This window comes from Monodon monoceros, unplaced genomic scaffold (assembly GCF_005190385.1).
Source record: "Monodon monoceros isolate NGI ecotype Baffin Bay Population unplaced genomic scaffold, NGI_Narwhal_1 Super_Scaffold_22, whole genome shotgun sequence".
NCBI lineage: Eukaryota > Metazoa > Chordata > Mammalia > Artiodactyla > Monodontidae > Monodon > Monodon monoceros.
The window spans coordinates 112,439,705-112,452,915 of record NW_021703779.1 but is presented as its reverse complement, the minus strand read 5'-3'; the positions used below and the strand labels follow the sequence as shown (position 1 = coordinate 112,452,915).

General features: G+C 37.2%; 1 protein-coding gene across 4 annotated transcripts in view; it reads right to left on the bottom strand.

Annotated features, from left to right (window-relative positions):
* Positions 1-13,211, bottom strand: part of PHF6 (PHD finger protein 6) — a 52,556-nt gene that overhangs the window by 19,924 nt on the left and 19,421 nt on the right. The window lies entirely within an intron of this gene.

Here is a 13,211-nt window from a genome sequence, read left to right as displayed (position 1 = left end):
TCCTTAAATAAACTATGGTTCTATTTATTCTATGGGATGTAACACAACTGTTAAAAAGAATAAGGTTGATCTGTATGCACAGAGAAGGGTGTCTGATATATCACAGAATGAAAAAAACAAGTTGCATAACATTATCTATGTATACTCTGATGCCATTGTATTACAAATAGTGAGCATATGCATATATATGTAAGATTGTACGTATGTAAGAAAGGTTCTAGGAAGATTTACAAACTGTTAGTAGTAGGAACTCTACTACTACTGAGAGTGTGATTTGGGGGGTGAAGAGAGGGCTTTCTGAATTACATTTATAGTACTTTTGTACTATTTTAATTTTTTTTAACAATGGGCTATGTACTACGATTGTATTTAAAAGAATTTATAACATCCAGTGTGGTGAAAGGAGGGGGTAAAGTCAGCCACTGCTGACGGGAATATAACCTAGCACAATCTTTCTAGAAAGTAATATGGCAATGCATATTGAGAACCTTAAAAAGATTAAACCCTTTGACCCAGTGATTTTATTTTTGGGAATTTATCCTAGAAAATATTTGAAAATTATTTGCACATGAAAATGTGAGTATGAAGCTAGTCACAGCACCTTTGTTTAAATTTTTCATGGTTACTTATTATTTTTCCAATTCAAAACTGTGAAAATGTTTTAACATTCTTAAAAGTTATTTTTAATAATAATTATAAAAGAACTATCTGCATAAAAGTAGGGAAAATCTTCCTTTCCACCTTCCAACTCCATGTGCTCTGCACTCCCAGCTGGTACCCTAGCTTCCTTGCTTCCCTTTCTTCATACTCACTCTCTTCCTCTCAAGGTACCGTTAACTTAACGCTTCTTTTCTCAGTCTCAAGGGTAGAGAGCCTGGTTTTGAATCCTGGATCTGTCACAGACTGTGTGTCCTTGGACCTGAGACCTACCTCAGAGGGTTCTTGAATTAAATAAGTTAGTTCCTGTAAAGTACTTAATCTAGAACAGGGCCTGGCACATAAGACACTCTCAATAAATGTCAGCTATTATTTTCTATGCATATGCAAATCCGTTTTAAAAGCATATACAAACAAATGGCATTCTAAGCATACTATTCTGCATCTTGCCCTTTTCCATTTAATATGTAAATGCAAATACCCAAAATATAAGAGCTAACATTAGAGCTTTTTGAGTTTTGACTATACAGGATGTGCTATGCAGTTTACATGCATTATCTTATTCAACCTCAAAACAGCCCCATGAGGTTGTATCAGTCTCCATTCCCATCCTCCGTTTTATAGATAAGTAAATTCAGAAAAGTTAAATAATTTTGCCTAAGATCATAAAGCTAGGGAGTAGCAGAGTTGGGACAAACACATGTCAGTGAGTCACTACTATATGCTTTGGAAGTAGTAATACCCACTATCATGGAAATAAACATCTTCATATGCTCCTGCAAGTTAGAAAAAGGATAGCTATACATATGCTTATGTATGCATTGCTCTGGAAGGACACAAAAGAAACTGATAGTAGATGTTGCTTTTAGCAAAAAAATTTGGAAACTGAGATACAAGGACAAGGATGAGAGGAAAGCTTACTTACAGTCTACACTCTTTTGTATTGCTGATTTTTGTACAATGTTCATATACCTATTCAAACAAAAGAATATGGGAGAAAATAAAACCTTACCCTTGTATTCACAACTACAATTTCTAAAAATCCAGACTTGATAAGGTAGGTAGCAAAATAAGGTTGTCCTCCTTTCCTGTGCCACCAAGTGTTCCCCACCTTTATGAGTACAGATGTCCATGTCACCTTAGAATGGCCAGGCCCTTCTCTGTTACCCTTCTGATTGCCCCTATGCGACAGGGGGGTGACCAACTTACCAGGAAACCAACTCTCCCCTCCTCCTAGTATTGTATAAGCCCTATCTGTCCCTTTACCAATTCTCTTCTCCCTCCTAATCAATGTTTTCCTCATCTTATATCTTCCTGGTTTAAGCCCCATTTCCTTCCTTCTCCTAAATTCTCACATCACTTAACAGTATGAAGTAGAAAGGACCCCTGGACAGAAAGTCTGAAGTCTGCCACTTTCTAGGCCTTAACTTGGTGAAGTTACTTAACACTCGCAAGTCTCCTGGTATATCAAATGGGACTAATAAGAACACCTTCCTGAAAAGGCTGCTTTAAGAAAATGTATGAGAAAAGCACTTTATAAACTATGAAATTCTATTCAATTGTTAATTATTACTTGTCATACCTTGTGTAGATTGTAAGCTCTTTGTCCACAGAGGCTTCTTTTCTAAACTCCCAATGTGCCTACACCCAGCAGGCACTCAATAAACATTTGTCGGAATGTTTTTTTTTAAGAAAAAGGCCAAGCATTAAAGTTGGGGTAAGCATTACCACATCTGCTTTGAATCTTTAGGGCAGCTACAAAAGCAAGACTGGAGGTCATCTGCCCTGCCATCTCCAATGGGAACGTGGTGAGCACTTGCTCTGCATGCCCCGGTCACAAGCAAACTCTGCTTTTCCACTAAAGTTATCAGATAAATGATTTCTTTTAGGCATATGCATATACATATATAAATATGTAACATACATAAATATATTATTCTTAATTAAGTGTGCCAAAATGAAATATGATAGCTGGGATTGAATTTAAAATAATCCAGGTGGAGGAAGTGGGTAAGGGTATAGATGAAACAAGACTGGCCAGGAGCTGACGGTTACTAAAGCTGGGTGATGGGGCTTTTTTTTTTTATGCTCTCCTCATGTCCCTACATTTTTTTAAATTTCTTAATTTTATTTTTTTATACAGCAGGTCCTTATTAGTCATCAATTTTATACACATCAGTGTATATATGTCAATCCCAATCGCTCAGTTCATCACACCACCACCACCACCCCCCTGCCGCTTTCCCCCCTTGGTGTCCATACGTTTGTTCTCTACATCTGTGTCTATTTCTGCCCTGCAAACTGGTTCATCTGTACCATTTTTCTAGGTTCCACATATATGCGTTAATATACGATATTAGCTTTTCTCTTTCTGACTTACTTCACTCTGTATGAGTCTATAGATGCATCCATGTCTCAACAAATGACCCAATTTCGTTCCTTTTTATGGCTGAGTAATATTCCATTGTATATATGTACCACATCTTCTTTATCCATTTGTCTGTCGATGGGCATTTAGGTTGCTTCCATGACCTGGCTATTGTAAATACAGCTGCAATGAACATTGTGGTACATGACTCTTTTTGAATTATGGTTTTCTCAGGGTATGTGCCCAGTAGTGGGATTGCTTGGTCGTATGGTAGTTCTATTTCTAGTTCTTTAACGAACCTCCATACAGTTCTCCATAGTGGCTGTATCAATTTACATTCCCACCAACAGTGAAAGAGGGTTCCCTTTTCTCCACACCCTCTCCAGCATTCGTTGTTTGTAGATTTTCTGATGAAGCCCATTCTAACTGGAGTGAGGTGACACCTCATTGTACTTTTGATTGGCATTTCTCTAATAATTAGTGATGTTGAGCAGCTTTTTGTGCGCTTCTTGGCCATCTGTATGTCTTCTTTGGAGAAATGTCTATTTAGGTCTTCTGCCCATTTTTCGATTGGGTTGTTTTTTTAATATTGAGCTGCATGAGCTGTTTATGTATTTTGGAGATTAATCCTTTGTCCATTGATTCATTTGCAAATATTTCCCCCCATTCTGAGGGTTGTCTGTTTGTCTTGGTTGTAGTTTCCTTTGCTTTGCAAAAGAATCTACGTTTCATTAGGTCCCATTTGTTTATTTTTGTTTTTATTTCCATCATTCTAGGAGGTGGATCAAAAAAGACCTTGCTGTGACTTATGTCAAAGAGTGTTCTTCCTATGTTTTCCTCTAAGAGTTTTATAGTGTCCGGTCTTACATTTAGGTTTCTACTCTATTTTGAGTTGATTTTTGTGTATGGTGTTAGGGAGTGTTCTAATTTCATTCTTTTACATGTAGATGTCCAGTTTTCCCAGCACCACTTATTGAAGAGGCTGGCTGTCTTTTCTTCATTGTATATCCTTGCCTCCTTTGTCATAGATTAGTTGACCACAGGTGCGTGGGTTTACCTCTGGGCTTTCTATCCTGTTCCATTGATCTATGTTTCTGTTTTTGTGCCAGTACCATATTGTCTTGATTACTGTAGCTTTGTAGTATAGTCTGAAGTCAGAGAGTCTGATTCCTCCAGCTCCATTTTTTTCCCTCAAGACTGCTTTGGCTATTCGGGGTCTTTTGTGTCTCCATATAAATTTTAAGATTTTTTGTTCTAGTTGCATAAAAAATGCCATTGGTAATTTGATAGGGATTGCATTGAATCTGTAGATTGCTTTGGGTAGTATAGTCATTTTCACAATATTGATTCTTCCAACCCAAGAACATGGTATATCTCTCCATCTCTTTGTATCATCTTTAATTTCTTTCATCAGTGTCTTATAGTTTTCTGCATACAGGTCTTTTGTCTCCCTAGGTAGGTTTATTCCTTGATATTTTATTCTTTTTGTTGCAATGGTAAATGGGAGTGTTTCCTTAATTTCTCTTTCATATTTTTCATCCTTAGTGTATAGGAATGCAAGAGATTTCTGTGCATTAATCTTATATCCTGCAACTTTACCAAATTCATTGATTAGCTCTAGTAGTTTTCTGGTGGCATCTTTAAGATTCTCTATGTATAGTATCATGTCATCTGCAAACGCTGACAGTTTTACTTCTTCTTTTCCAATTTGTATTCCTTTTATTTCTTTTTCTTCTCTGATTGCCGTGGCAAGGACTTCCAAAACCATGTTGAATAACAGTGGTGAGAGTGGACATCCTTGTCCTGTTCGTGATCTTAGAGGAAATGGTTTCAGTTTTTCACCATTGAGAATGATGTTTGCTGTGGGTTTGTCGTATATGGCCTTTATTATGTTGAGGTAGGTTCCCTCTATGCCCACTTTCTGGAGAGTTTTTATCATAAATGGGTGTTGAATTTTGTCAAAAGCTTTTTCTGCATCTATTGAGATGATCATATGGTTTTTCTGCTTCAATTTGTTAATATGGTGTATCACGTTGATTGATTTGCATATACTGAAGAATCCTTGCATCCCTGGGATAAATCCCACTTGATCACGGTGTATGAACCTTTTAATGTGTTGTTGGATTCTGTTGGCTAGTATTTTGTTGAGGATTTTTGCATCTATATTCATCAGTGATATTGGTCTGTAATTTTCTTCTTTTGTAGTATCTGTCTGGTTTTGGTATCAGGGTGATGGTGGCCTCATAGAATGAGTTTGGGAGTGTTCCTTCTTCTGCAATTTTTTGGAAGAGTTTGAGAAGAATGGGTGTTATCTCTTCTCTAAATGTTTGAGAGAATTCACCTGTGAAGCCATCTGGTCTGGGACTTTTGTTGGAAGATTTTTAATCACAGTTTCAATTTCATTACTTTTGATTGGTCTGTTCGTATTTCTATTTCTTCCTGGCTCAGTCTTGGAAGGTTATACCTTTCTAAGAATTTGTCCATTTCTTCCAGTTTGTCCATTTTATTGGCATAGAGTTGCTTGTAGTAGTCTCTTAGGATGCTTTGTATTTCTGCAGTGTCTGTTGTAACTTCTCCTTTCTCATTTCTAATTTTATTGATTTGAGTCCTCTCCCTCTTCTTCTTGATGAGTCTGGCTAATGGTTTATCAGTATTGTTTATCTTCTCAAAGAACTTACTTTTATTTATTTATTTTTTTATGGTACGTGGGCCTCTCACTGTTGTGGCCTCTCCCGCTGTGGAGCACAGGCTCCAGACACGCAGGCTCAGCGGCCACGGCTCACGGGCCTAGCTGCTCTGCAACATGTGGGATCTTCCCAGACCGGGACATGAACCCGTGTCCCCTGCATTGGCAGGCGGACTCTCAACCACTGCGCCACCAGGGAAGCCCTCAAAGAACCAGCTTTTAGTTTTACTAATCTTTGCTATTGTTTTCTTTGTTTCTATTTCATTTATCTGTGCTCTGATCTTTATGGTTTCTTTTCTTCTACTAACTTTGTGTTTTGTTTGTTCTTCTTTCTCTAGTTCCTTTAGGTGTAAGGTTAGATTGTTTGAGATTTTTCTTGTTTCTTGAGGTAGGCTTGTATAGCTATAAACTTCCCTCTTAGAACTGCTTTTGCTGCATCCCATAGGTTTTGGATCGTCGTGTTTTCACTGTCATTTGTCTCCAGGTATTTTCTGATTTCCTCTTTGATTTCTTCAGTGATCTCTTGGTTATTTAGTAACGTATTGTTTAGCCTCCATGTGTTTGTGTTTTTTACGTTTTTTTCCCTGTAATTCATTTCTAATCTCATAGCGCTGTGGTCAGAAGAGATGCTTGGTATGATTTCAATTTTCTTAAATTTACTGAGGCTTGATTTGTGACCCAAGATGTGATCTATCCTGGAGAATGTTCCATGCGCACTTGAGAAAAAAGTGTAATCTGCTGTTTTTGGATGGAATGTCCTGTAAATATCAATTAAATCTATCTGGTCTATTGTGTCATTTAAAGCTTGTGTTTCCTTATTAATTTTCTGTTTGGATGATCTGTCCATTTGTGTAAGTGAGGTATTAGAGTCCCCCACTATTATTGTGCTACTGTCGTTTTCCTCTTTTATAGCTGTTAGCAGTTGCCTTATGTATTGAGGTGCTCCTATGTTGGGTGCATATATATTTATAATTGTTATATCTTCTTCTTGGATTGATCCCTTGATAATTATGTAGTGTCCTTCCTTGTCTCTTGTAACATTCTTTAAAATCTATTTTATCTGATACGAGTATTGCTACTCTAGCTTTCTTTTGATTTCCACTTGCATGGAATATCTTTTTCCATCCCCTCACTTTCAGTCTGTATGTGTCCCTAGATCTGAAGTGGGTCTCTTGTAGACAGCATATATATGGGTCTTGTTTTTGTATCCATTCAGCGAGCCTGTGTCTTTTGGTTGGAGCATTTAATCCATTCACGTTTGAGGTAATTATCGATATGTATGTTCCTCTTACCATTTTCTTAATTGTTTTGGGTCTGTTTTTGTAGGTCCTTTTCTTCTCTTGTGTTTCTCGCTTAGAGAAGTTCCTTTAGCATTTGTTGTAGAGCTGGTTTGGTGGTGCTGAATTCTCTTAGCTTTTGCTTGTCTGTAAAGCTTTTGATTTCTCCATCGAATCTGAATGAGGTCCTTGCTGGGTAGAGTAACCTTGGTTGTAGGTTCTTCCCTTTCATCACTTTAAGTATATCATGCCACTCCCTTCTGGCTTGTAGAGTTTCTGCTGAGAAATCAGCTTTTAACCTTATGGGAGTCCCCTTGTATGTTATCTGTCGTTTTTCCCTTGTTGCTTTCAATAATTTTTCTTCGTCTTTAATTTTTGCCAATTTGATTACTATGTGTCTCAGTGTGTTTCTCCTTGGGTTTATCCTGTATGGGACTCTGCGCTTCCTGGACTTGGGTGGCTATTTCCTTTCCCATGTTAGGGAAGTTTTCTACTATAATCTCTTCAAATATTTTCTTGGGTCCTTTCTCTCTCTCTTCTCCTTCTGGGACCCCTATAATGCAAGTGTTGTCGCATTTAATGTTGTCCCAGAGGTCTCTTAGGCTGTTTTCATTTCTTTTCATTCTTTTTTCTTTATTCTGTTCCACAGCAGTGAATTCCACCATTCTGTCTTCCAGGTCGCTTATCTGTTCTTCTGCCTCAGTTATTCTGCTACTGACTCCTTCTAGTGTAGTTTTCATTTCAGTTATTGTATTGTTCATCTCTGTTTGTTTGTTCTTTAATTTTTCTTGGTCTTTGTTAAACATTTCTTGCATCTTCTCGATCTTTGCCTCCATTCTTTTTCCGAGGTCCTGGATCATCTTCACTATCATTATTCTGAATTCTTTTTCTAGAAGGTTGCCTATCTCCACTTCATTTAGTTGTTTTTCTGGGGTCTTATCTTGTTCCTTCATCTGGTACATAGCCCTCTGACTTTTCATCTTGTCTATCTTTCTGTGAATTGGGGTTTTTTTTCAAACATACTTTTGCGTATGTTTCAAACTTCCTATAATGAAAGTTTATAAAGTGTGCTAAAACAAAGATGAGTGTAAATAATGCCTAGCACAGCACTTTGCACATGGGTAGTCAACAAATCTGGTGAATCAAAGAAAGAAAATGGAGTCAATTCTAGCAAAGAGCACAGTATGAATACACTACTAAAATTTTCCGAGTTAAATCACACAGTTTAAATTCTATTATCTTCCAAGGAAGAGCACATGAAAAGATGAGTGGTAAGAGAGGTAGGTAGAGTTTTCAAGGAATAATGGTTACAACCATAATGATACAGAATGTAGTATTTACTGAGCAACTTACTATGTGCCAGGCACATTGCTAAGAGCTTCACATGCATCATTTCATTTAATTCTTACAATAATCCTACAAGGTGGGTTTTTTTTAATCCCCATTTTACAGATGCAGTATTAAGGTTCTAAGAGATACTAAATAACTTGCCCAAGATCACGTGACTAGTAAGTGGCAGAGCTAAGATTCAAATATACATCTGAATTCAAAGCCCATATTCAACCAGTGTACAAAACTACCTTTCCAGTACCTAATAAATCTATTCAATGCACCTAAATTAAAAAGGTTTTTAAACACTTTGATACCATATTAAAATCTCCCTAAACTTCCACTTAATAAAAGTAATGAAGATTGGAAACTGCAGCATAATCTAGAGAAAAAGAACAAGGGAAAGAAAATATTAAGGGAGTATTAAACCAGGCAAAGGCTTGAATCTACATAAATGACAACACACTTTCAACATACTTCCAATATAACTATTTCCTGAAACATAAACTGAGTTATATGATTTGACAAACACCTCTAATAAAGCTCCCAAATTGTCCATTAGGGGCTCCACCAAGTCCCTGATTTGTTTACACTCTCTCAGAACACCTGGGATTTTATGGTCACTGTAATTGTGGCACTTATCACTAATTTCAGACTTATAAAAATCTGTAAAAAGAAATTCCTATATACCCTTCACCCAAATGTTAATATCTTACCATATATACTTTATCATTCATTCTCTCTATCCATATACCTTTTTCTGAAAGGTTAAAGAGTAAGATGCAAACATGATGCCCCTTTATCTCTAAGTACTTCCATGTATCACCACTGTATTTTAATCAGTTAGTCACATATCTGCTGCTAAATTCTGTAACTCCCCCCAGAGTGAAACCCTGTTTTATTAATTCATCTTTCTCTACCGACACCCGGCACAAGAGAAGCTACAGGACAAGAAGTATCACCCCAAAACAAGTGACACGTTAAATACCGTTCTTAGTTTCAAGCCAAAGAAAATGAATAAGTTACAAACATTTCTTGAGTACCCATCCCATGCAAAACATTCTATATTGGGTAATTTAAGAAGTATAATAAACCACAAGTTTGGCTCCTTACAATTAAGAATTTAAACTGAGCTGAGGTTATGTTTGTGATGATGACTTACATTCTACACATTCTTGCTGTGAATATCTAACAACCAGCATCTACTCTAGATACTGTTTTCTATCTCTTCACAGATTACTTTGCTCCATATAAATTATTTAATGCAAAGACCTTAATACCCTTAATGAAAATGATTTTAAAAGAACCACCATTCATTTGTAATCACAGTTCCTTATAAGTAGTCATATGTTTAGTGATGACAAATTATCATATTAAAGTACTTCTACAAAATACAGACTGGCATCTGTTACAAGCTAAAGCTATTTGCTATTGCCAACATTTGACATTTTTGAAATATTGCTTTAAAAAAAGGTAAAAGGGCTTCCCTGGTGGCACAGTAGTTAAGAATCCACCTGCCAATGCAGGGGACATGGGTTCGAGCCCTGGTCCGGGAAGATCCCACATGCTGCAGAGCAACTAAGCCCGTGAGCCACAACTACTGAGCCTGTGCGCCACAACTACTGAAGCCCGTGCACCTAGAGCCCATGCTCTGCAACAAGAGAAGCCACAGCCATGAGAAGCCGGCACACCACAATGAAGAGGAGCCCCCGCTCACCTCAACTAGAGAAAGCCCGCGCGCAGCAATGAAGACCCAACGCAGCCAAAAATAAATAAATAAAATAAATTAAGTTATTAAAAAAAAGGTAAAGGATATACCTATTATCTAAACACAGGCCAACGGGGGGGAACATAAGATGTAGGATTTAATTCTGGCTATTCCTGTCCATTTCTAACATATAGGAGGGCACTACACCATTTTAAGCACTCAATCACCACATGTGGCTAGTGGCTACCATATTGGACAGGGCAAATATAGAACATTTCCATCGTCACAGAAAATTCTGCTAGGCAGCATTGTTGAGCCATTAATTCTCCATTCCCTTGTAAAAAGCCCTGCACCTTTGAGGTCCATGTCATTCAACTAAACCACTGCTTCCCAAATTAATATGCATACAAACCACCTGGGATCTTGTTTAAATTCCTATTAAGTAGGTCGGGGTGGGGCTTCAGATCAGGCATTTCTAACAACTCCCAGATGACATCCATTCTGCTGGTCCACAGACTATGCTACCTTCTTCCTCTCCTTCTTGCTAATAATTGCCAACTCCCAATCATTCCACTCACACATCACTTTCTTTAGCACACAGCTCACAGCCGTCTTCTCCATCCTGACCCCTGCCCATCATGCTGGGTGATTTCACTATCCACATGGACAATCCAAGCAACACCCAGCCATTCAGTTCCTTAGACTTCACTAATGTCCTCCATCAACCACCTAATCCCTATAATCATACCCAGATACCTCATAATCACCTAAAAGGATTCTACCTCTGAAATCACTATATCATACTTTGGGACCACAGATGATTGCTTTCCCAAGTACTTTCATTCTCATTGTTCTTCAATCTTACCAGGACCTCCAGTCTATTAATTCCTTTCAGTTTCTTTACGCTCGCAAATATTCTAAACTCCCTTATCCCTTTACTCTTATGTTGAACCCACTTGGAAAAATTCTGATTCTGAATGAACCAACTAGATACTTTCTCTATTCTACACCCAGGATCCTGTACTGCTGTAGGAAATGTCACACAACCTGACTGATGGCATCACTTTATAAATTCATGGTTACCAACCTCAACTGGTCCAATTCAGTCCAGAAACTTTACATTTCTCTAGGCAAACTTCCTCCCCTGGTCTTCACAACTATTCTTTCAAAACAACTTCTCTCTCCTTCAACTTCCAACCCTCACCCCTCCCCCTACATTCTCCCTCACAGAGAAAACAGACCTGATAGGAACCACTTATCCTCTTCCTTCTCTCCTATTACAGTGGAAAGGACCTCCTTATCACAGGGCAATTGTTCCACTTGTGCACTGAATCCTCCTTCTTGTACCTTCAATCTCTTCTCGTTCATTGGATCCTTTCTTGTAAGCATTAACAACTAATCCCCCCCCACCAAAAAAAAGGCCAACGAAGTGAAAGAAACCAATCTGAAAAGGCTACATACTGTATGATTCCAACTATATGACATTCTGGAAAAGGCAAAAGTATGGAGATGGTAAAGAGATTCTCAAATTTAATATTTCAAAGCACAGTTCATGTTATATCAAGCTAACATGACAGACTGAATTACATAGTATTTATCGTTTTAAGTATTAGCAAAGTAGGTACTGAGCCACAAATGGCAAAAACGATCAAGAAATCGCCAAAGGTATCAATTCCTCTTTGCTGTATAGATTAGTGCCATACAATTCTCAAAGACAGTCCCTGAAATACAATCCTATAAACCCCCAACATAAATTACAATCATAGAGTAGAATATATGTTTCCCATTAGAATAATGAAATAATTGGAAGCTCTGTTTCTGACAAAGCATTCAATATCTAATAAATTCAAGCTAGATGAATGTGATAAAAGTCAAAGTTCAATAAACAGAAACTCTGTCATACTTTTAAACTGTAATATTATCCTTTCAAGTTCTACAAGATGAGTATAAACATACTACATGTGTCAATAATACAAGGAACCCAAATGTGCTGCCAAACTATACACTGAACCCAAAATTCAAATCAATCGTATCACAAATTTGAATTGTAGTATTCCTGCCAGCTATATTGAAAGAAAAGTCCTCTTGGGACTTCCCTGGCAGGCCAGTGGTTAAGATTTCACCTTCCAATGCAGGGAATGCAGGTTTGATCCCTGGTCGGGGAACTAAGATCCCACATTCCTCAGGGCCAAAAAACCAAAAGAGAAAACAGAAGCAATATTGTAAAAAATTCAATAAAGACTTTAAAAATGGTCCACATGAAAAAATCTTAAAAAAAATGGAAAGCCCTCCTGAAAAGCATAAATTTAGATCTTCCTCATTAAAAAGTTTCTCAAAGCAAAAAGGTGGTCAAAATTATTTTTATGTAGTCTGCACTGACATATCTCTACCACTAGATGGTACTATCAGCCTCAGAAACTGAGGGAATAAAAGGGGAGATGACTATATTAATCATTGTTGCCACCCTCAAATATCCTGCCCCAGTATGCTGACACACTTGTATTCGTCAGATTATTAAGTCTCAATCCTTGCCTTTTCATATATGCTCACTACAATTGTGAAGAGAATCAAATAAATCCGCTGTTAAAACCTGAAGCAATGAAAGGTGGGAAAGCTTACTCTTAACCTTTCACGAAAGGTTTTTCAATTCAATTACAGAATTAAGTGAGGAAAAAACTGAAGGAAAACACTATAAAGTTTATCAGTTGTACTTTATCACCTCATAAACATTCTGTTCTTATTATTTGTCCAATATGTTTACCTTAATGACAAGTTTTTGCTAAACACTGAATTTTTAACCAGCACTTCTAAAGTATTTAGACTAATCTGGTCCTGAAGGGGAAACAATACTATTTTGTATTATAAAACCAAGATCTAAGAGATCAAAAAAGGGCCACAAATTTTAATATGCTAACACTGATAACTAGGTAAGTCTTTATAAAAGCAACAACTTCCTAAAACAACAGGCTCAAACCATTCTTAATTCTAAGCAACACGTTCTCAGAAGCTAACAAAAACTTTAAAGATCTCTAATCTAAATGGAAGGATAGAACAATCTCAGATTAAATCTAAGCCTTTTTATATTGCTAGTAAAAGTATCAAAACCATCTGTTTGAAAAGGTTTGAAACAAGTCAGAATTCAATTTGAGAACTTTCCCATACCTTTTAAAGACCAACTACAGCTTG